Source organism: Cupressus sempervirens, chromosome 3 (assembly GCF_028749045.1).
Source record: "Cupressus sempervirens isolate cs-2001-9-10 chromosome 3, ASM2874904v1, whole genome shotgun sequence".
Taxonomy (NCBI): Eukaryota; Viridiplantae; Streptophyta; class Pinopsida; order Cupressales; family Cupressaceae; genus Cupressus; species Cupressus sempervirens.
This window is the reverse complement of record NC_143120.1, coordinates 92,404,343-92,412,674: the sequence shown is the minus strand read 5'-3', so window position 1 is coordinate 92,412,674 and position 8,332 is coordinate 92,404,343.

Here is an 8,332-nt window from a genome sequence, read left to right as displayed (position 1 = left end):
ATAGAAAGAATATTCAAAAAGCCTTCAAATAGTGTATCCAATGATTGAGCTTGGTGTTTTCTAGCTTTAAATAGAATGAAAGAATATTCAAAAAGCCTTCAAATAGTGTTTGCTAACTTCCAACAACTTGAAACCCCTATTTTCTATCGAAACTATAGAATGCACAATAGACAAAAAGAAAAATATGGATCAGTAGCGACCCAAACTTGCGTTATGACTATTTTTTTGTGTTCACATATAGTGTGTATGCACTATAGTGCCTACACCCTATAAAGTGCATACGCACTATGTGAAAAATAATCTCTACTCCCTATCCCCTACTCTCTCTCACTCTCTCTCATTTCCTACTCTCTCTCTCTCTTACACACACTCCCATCCCCCCTCTCTCTTGCTCTCCCTCTCCCACTGCCTACTCTCTCTCTCCCATCCCCTACTCTCTCTCTCCCCTCTCCCATCCCCTATTCTCTCTTTCAAACACAAACTCCCATCCCCCCTCTCTCTCTCTCCTCTCCCATCCCCTTCTCTCTCTCACTCACACACTCTCATCCTCCTATCTCTATCTCTCTCACTCTCCCTCTCTCACTCCGTCTCCCACTGCCTACTCTCTCTCTCACTCTCTCTCTCCCATCCTATACTCTCTCTCTCTACCACCTCCTACTCTCTGTCACAGTCTCACACTCTCTCCCATCCCCTATTTTCTCTCTTACATGCACTCCAACCCCCCTCTCTCTCCCTCTCCCACTCCCTCTCCTGCCACCTACTCTCTCTCACACACTCTCTCCCATCTCCTACTCTCTCGCTAACTCACACACTCTCATCCTCCTCTCTCTCTCACTCTCCCTCTCCCACTACCTCTCCCACCACCTACTCTCTCTCCCACCCCATACTCTCTCTCTACCACCCCCTACTCTCATAGTCTCACACTCTCTCCCATCCCCTATTCTCTCTCTTACACACACTCCCATGCCCCTCTCTCTCCCTCTCCCACTATCTCTCCCACCACCTACTCTCTCTCTCACTCTCTCTCTCCCATCCCCTACTCTCTCTCATGCTACTCTCTCCCCTCCCCCATCCCCTACTCTCTCTCTTTCATAGACACAATCCCATCCCCCCCTCTCTCTCTCTTTCTCCCTCTCCTACTATCTCTCCCACCACCTACTCTCTTAGGCTACTCTCTCTCCCCTCCCTGATCCCCTAATCTCTCTCTTTCATAGACATACTGCTATCCCCTACTCTCTAGATCTCTCACACACACTCCCATCCCCCCACTCTCTCCCCCTCCCACTCCCTCTCCCACCACCTATTCTATCTCTCCTACCCCCTACTCTCTCTTTCACAGACAAACACTCCCATACCACTCTCTCTCCTCTCCCATCCCCTACTCTCTAGATCTCTCTCACACACTCCATCCCCCCTCTCTCTCCCTCTCCCACTGCCTACTTGCTCTCTCTCACTCTCTCTTTCTCCCTCTCTACTCTCTCTCCCATTCCCTACTCTCACTCTCTCTTTCTCCCTCTCTACTCTCTCTCACATTCCCTACTCTCACTCTCTCTCTCTCCCATCCCCTACTCTCTCACACTCTCACACTCACTCCCATCCCCTACTCTCTCTTACACACACTCCCATCCCCCCCTCTCTCTCTCCCTCTCCCACTCTCTCCCATTGCCTACTCCCTCCCTCCCGTCCCCTACTCTCTCTCTTTCACATACACACACACACTCCCATTCAACTCTCTTTCTCTATCTCTCTCCTCTCCCATCTGCTACTCTCTCTCTCACTCATATCCTCCTCTCTCTTTCCCATCCCCTACTCTCAATCTCTCTCCCAGCCTATACTCTCTCTCTACCACCTCCTACTCTCTCTCACACTCACACTCTATCCCATCCCCCTCTCTATCTATCTCTCTCCTCTCCCATCCCCTACTCTCTCTCACACACTCACATCCTCCTCTCTCTCTCTCCCATCCCCTACTCTCAATCTCTCTCTCCCATCTTGTACTCTCTCTACCACCCCCTACTCTCTCTCCCTCTCCCACTCCCTCTCCCACTGCCTACTCTCTCACACACTCTCTCCCATCCCTTACTCTCTCTTTCACACACACTCACTCCCATCCCTCCTCTCTCTCCTCTCCCATCCCCTATGCTCTCTCTCTCTCACACTCCCATCTCTCTCTCTCTCTCTCTCTCTCTCTCTCTCTCTCTCTCTCTCTCTCTCTCTCTCTCCCTCCCTCCCTCCCTCCCTCCCCCTCCCCCCCTCTTCCACTCACTCTCCCACTCCATCTCCCATTGCCTACTCTCTCTCCCTCTCTACTCTCTTCCATCCCCTACTATCACTCTCTCTCTCCCCCTCATCCCCTACTCTCTCTGCCACCCTGTACTCTCTCTCACACTTCCTCTCTCTCCCATCCCCTACTCTCTATCCCCTCTCCCATCCCCTACTCTCTCTCTCTCTCTCTCAAAAACACACCCATCCCCCCTCTCCTCTCTCTCTCTTGCTCTCAATCTTCCTCTCCCTTCCAAATTTAGGTCTTAATAGTGTGTGTGTGTGTGTGTGTGTGTGTGTGTGTGTACTAAAGTGTGTACAAACTAAAGCCTGCAAGCACTATTAAGACTAAAAATTTAAAATCCTTTCTATAGTGTGTGTGTGTGCTATAACATGCACATGCTATTTAAAGCTTTAAATTCTACTAAGCCTAAGGCTTGGTTTTGCCTTGGGGATCCAACCCAAAGGTTTGAAGTCTCTAAACTAGTCTGAGATGTGTTTTGTTGTAAACATAAAAAAAATGATTGATTTTTCTTGTGTGCTCTCCTTCAAGTTTCCTTGTGGTTGAGCATTGACAAAATCAAGTTACATGACATTGTAGGTCTCTGCATTAGCTATATAAATATTTAATTTATTTTTTATTTGAACTATTTTAAGCCTTTCAACTATAATTTCTTTTGAATGTATGTCCATTTTTGTCAAAAACCAACATGTACTAATTGGGCTCTAAATTTTAGCTCATTCATCAAATTTTGCAACAACTTAGTTTTTTAGAAACCAAACTCCATTCTACAAACTTTGAGAAAATAAGTTTTGATTTTAGATTAGTTTTCAACCATTTCTAGGGGGAGCACACACACATTTCATATTTTTGGGATGTGTCCAATTAAAAAATTCATAAAAGAAAAAATACACACTAAAATTACCTGAAAATTTTGGGATAAACTAAATAGTGTTAGGTAACTTTTGACTAGAGTGATTAAAGATTTTTTTAAGAAAGTTCAAATTTTAGGGGGGACACACTTTGTACTATGGTATATTTTTTCTAAATAAATAGTACCTCTTTCTGTGGCCCCCTTTTTTGAGGACCTAAAACTAAACCATTTTGAAAAAAATTTAGTAGTTTAGAAACTAGATTCAAAGGACTACTACTTTTGCTTTTACCATATCTTATAATTTTGAGCATAACTATCTTCAAATTCTTATTGAAGTTCAGAAATTGTTGATTGTAGAAAAAAGGTGTCCACTTATACCCCCCTTTTGGCACCACAACTTGGTGCACTTAACCTAATAGGACTACTAGGTCCACCTTATGAAAGGATTTACAAACATATAATGAAGTACACACTCAATAAAGAGATTTGTAAAAGACTTTTAGATCTACCTTGTTAAAGGATTTGACTGATCCACCTATTAGGATGAAACAAAAGCTGATTTCTAATCTATAACTTGGTTTGCTAAATGAGATTTTTTTAATTGTATAAATCACCTTGTTGTGATAGATGAATCTTTGCTACTCCTTACAATACTATAGCCTTTTTAATTCACACTTTCTACTCTTCTCTAATGATCACATTGATTGCATGCATATATTCACACATACATTCACATTCTACTCAATTACACACCTATTGGATGTGACACAATACATTACATATATACCAATCTAATTATACAAATTACAAATTTTTCCACAATACAAGTTTACACAAATATTACAAAGTTGGCTCAAACATAGACACTTGGGCTTTAAAGAATGACTCGATGAGGTTCTAATACTCGGCATCCACTATCACTATTTGGCATCGTCATGCACTTTATAAACATAGAAGCTTGGTCCATACTGATCACTTCTAAGTAGTCTTGAACTCAGTCTGCACTGGTGACTTAGTAAGTACTATGAAACTTTTCATATAAACTAAATCACTTGTTTGCCTCTACATAGCTCAGTATAAATTAAGTCACTTGGTTAACATTAGACTCGCATCATATTTACTACAAACTTGGTAACCTCTACATAGCTTGGTTTGCACTAGTAAGCTTGGCATATACTGATATGCTTAGTTTACACTATTGATCTTCATACTAACTATAGCTACTTGGTAAACACTAGAATTTTTTTAAAGGACTCGATAGCAACTGTAGAACTTGGCAACAACTAAAATGATTTGCAAACACTATTAACTATACAATAAGCTTAGTAGATACTTACAAATTGAATAAGTGTATGTTGCTAATAACAAACTTGACTGATATGTCAACAATTATCATCCACAATTAATTAATTTTATTGATTAATTGATTCATCATTCACAAACTATGGAAGTTCTCAATTTCCTAAGTCATATTTTCTACCATTAATTTCCAAGTTCCTAATTTCTATTTGTGTGATTATATGGATTTTTAATTTAGATATTCCACATAATATTGCGACAATCTTGACATCATCATGACACATGGGCATTTTACATTATGGATTCTATCCAAGAAACTTAGGTAAGACATGTCATAATCCATATATTCTAATTCCCTTACACATTTCTATATTTGGTTTCCATTGTCATAGATTCTTGGCTTTAAGTAGGTTTGAGGTGTCACCTGATGCATCATAGATCCTCTTCAATTTATAGCCATGTTTGACTTCCAAGCTTCACATAATCCTATATTTGGCATCTTGTGTCATATGTATCATGGATTCTCAAAGGAATCTCTTTCCAAGTTTCATATCCAAGGTGATGAGTCCAATGCTCTCAATTTGTGTGTTGATTATAAATTGAGCATTCTTCCTCTCATTTTTGGTCCTAATTCTTAAGTCCCTAGGTCCTTAGTCTTTTTCTCTCTGAAGCTTAAATCACTTCTTGTAGTACTATCATAGGCTCTTTCTTCCTAATTGTGTTCATTATAGGCAATTGGAAGAAAGAAGGACATGGGAGCTACAAATGAAAGAGGGTGTTTCTAACTTTATGTTGCTTTATTTTGTTTATTTGGTTTTCATTGTAGACTAGAGGGTGTCAATGTATGTTAATTGAGTTTGTGATTTTCTCATAGTATGTTAGATATTAGCCTATTTTCTGGTCCTACAATTGGTGAACCTGACATGAAAATGCTTAACTAACTTGGGTTTCTTGTGTTTGTAGTTGTAGGTACAAGGAAGGAACTCACTTGGAAGGGTATCATGACTATTTTCTCTTTTTTATCATATCTAGATTAATTAGGGGTTCCAATTTTTGGAAATATTATGATAGGATAATTTACTAAGAGGTGAGGGGTGAATCAGTAACCAATATAACTTAATCCTTAATTAGCAATTAATCCTTTATGAGTATTTTGATCTAATTGCATGCATGAGAAACTGAAAACATTAAAGAATTCATAAGACTTTGACACACAATTTGGTGACCCAAAAACCTTCCAAATAAAAAGTAAAATTAGGGTGGGGATAGTACCTAGAAGCTTTAGTACTACAGTATAAAGTTGACCTATTAAGGCTTACAATGATCACTTCTGATGATCTACTCTATTAGGAGCAATAAGGACTACTAGGTCCACCATGTAAAAGGATTTATAAACATATAGTGAAGTATGCACTCAGTAAAGAGATTTACATAAGACTGTTAAGTATACCTTGTGAATGGATTTGACTAATCCACTTGTTAGGATGAAATAGTAGCCTATCTCTGATCTACAACTTGGTTTGCTGAATGAGATTCCTAGATAAATGTTTTAATGCTCCTTATACTGTTGTAGCCTTTGTAATTCACTCTTCTTTTCTTTTCTTCTTATTACATCACTTCCATAGCATACATTGGATGTGATACAATATGTTACATATATACCAATCCAATTTATAAATTACAAAACTGACCACAATACAAGTTTACACAAAAACCACAAAGTCAGCCCAACTGTAGGAACTCAGGTTTTAAAGACTAGCTCAATGAGGTTTTGATACTCAACATCCACTATTACTATTCAATATCATCATGCACTCAATAGATGTAGAAGCTCAGTCCATATTGATCACTTCCAAGTATTCCTAAACTTAGTCTACACTAGTGTCTTGGCGAATACTATGAAACTTAGCATATAAACTAAATTACTCAATTTACACTGCATAGCTTGGTCAATGCTATCACTATGAGCTTGGTATAAGTTGAGTCACTTGGTTAACACTAGACTCACATCATATCAACTATGAATTTGATAAGCACTGCACAACTCAATTTGCACTGAAAAAATCAGTATACTCTGAGATGCTCAGTTTATAATACTGATCAACACCTTGGTAGTAACTGCTTAGTGTAGACTAAATATTGTACCTTTGACTTGATAGAAACTATAGAACTCACTAGATAATAAAATACTTGGTTAACATTGTTAACTATACAATGTTCTTGGTAGATACTTACAATCTGAATAAGTTTATATCAATAATAAAAAACATGACTACAATGTCAAAAATCTCCCCCTTTGGCATTAGTGAAAAAAACACTTATCAGTCAAAACTAAATTCAAATTGTTCAAGAACATCTTTTATCCATCACCTTATGTCTCTAACTTGGTGGAGTCTAGTATTTTTGAGATTTTTCAAAATTTGTTTTGTAAGAGATGTACCTTGAAGTATCTATACATCTTCACCCCCTTTTTGACATTAATGCCAAAGATGTATGCTATATATACTATACAGTAATGCCAAAATGTGACAAGAAATTTGAATGTACCTATAAAATTAATGCCAATGCCTTGTTCCAATTCTCTTGCAACACCTCTACTGATAGTTCATGTTGTCTACAATGAAGAATTTGTTGTGATGGATGAACATTTTAGAATGTGTAATGTGTTTTTGCAATGCATCCATGTTTTGGAGAATCATGCCCTATATATCTATCAATGTAGCTCTTATTCTTGCCTCTTCTCTCAACAATTCTACCTACATATTAGTTATGAATATGATCTTTTTACAATGGGCAGAGCTATAGCTTAGGTCAAGTTACAACTACTGTGCACTTGCCTTCAGATCTTCATCAATCTTTGATAGTTTGTATTTTATTTCATTAGTGAAATTTGAAATATCATAGAGTTTACAAAACAATGAAGACACATTGTTGCAAGAGGTCTCTAATGAGCCTAGAATGGTAGATAATTCTACTTGGTGGATAGCAATTTGTTGAGCAATAAGTTCCAAAACTTTATTCCAAAACTTCTTCTCAACTCTCTACAACAATTTCTCTTATCCATTCAAATCATTATTGAATTTTTGGACTACCTTTGCTATATAGTTCAAAATTGGTTGAGAAGTATCAACCTCTATATTTAAAGCCTCTTTTAGGACATTCTTTGCATCTTCTATTATTTGGAATAAATTGTTCCTTTCTTCTCTAAGTCTCTGTTGCTTGGTTTTCTTCCAAAGAATTTATCCAAAAACATGCATCTGATCAGGATTGAGATTTGAGATGTCCCAATTTGGAATTAAAATCTCCTCATCAAGATCTGTATCTTCTTCCTTTTCTTTTCCTTTACCCAAAAAATTTGTTCTTAATTGAGACTTGGTCTCAACTACCTTTTTACTTATTAATTACATGCTAGGAATGGAAAAAATTGTAGAAATAGTAGGACTAGCTATAGATATTGCACTTATTGCCAACATACCTATAGTAGAAATACCTAGTGTTACCAAAATTTATGTAGAGGGAAGTGTTAGCTACTTGGTAGATGAAGTGCTTGTCACTTTAGTCAATGTGGAGCTAAGCTAGATAGGTGCAACGATTGATTGAGTACTTACACTTTCAATGTTAGTCACAATCAATCCTATTAAAGCTTTCTTTGGGCTTGATGTTTTTAGTGTTTTTCTTGGAAAATGAGGAAGTGAGGCTATGACTGCTAAAACACTTTTCTCTAGGTCAATCTCCTTAATATCTTGAACATCTGGTAAATCTTCCTTGGTAGCTTCCTGTCCCTGTTCTTCTTCCTCGTCATCTATATTGTCAAAATGTGTAACTTCTTCATTATCAATTTCCTCATCTTTTAATTTTTCATCATCACCTTCATCTTTGTGACTAACACTAACCAC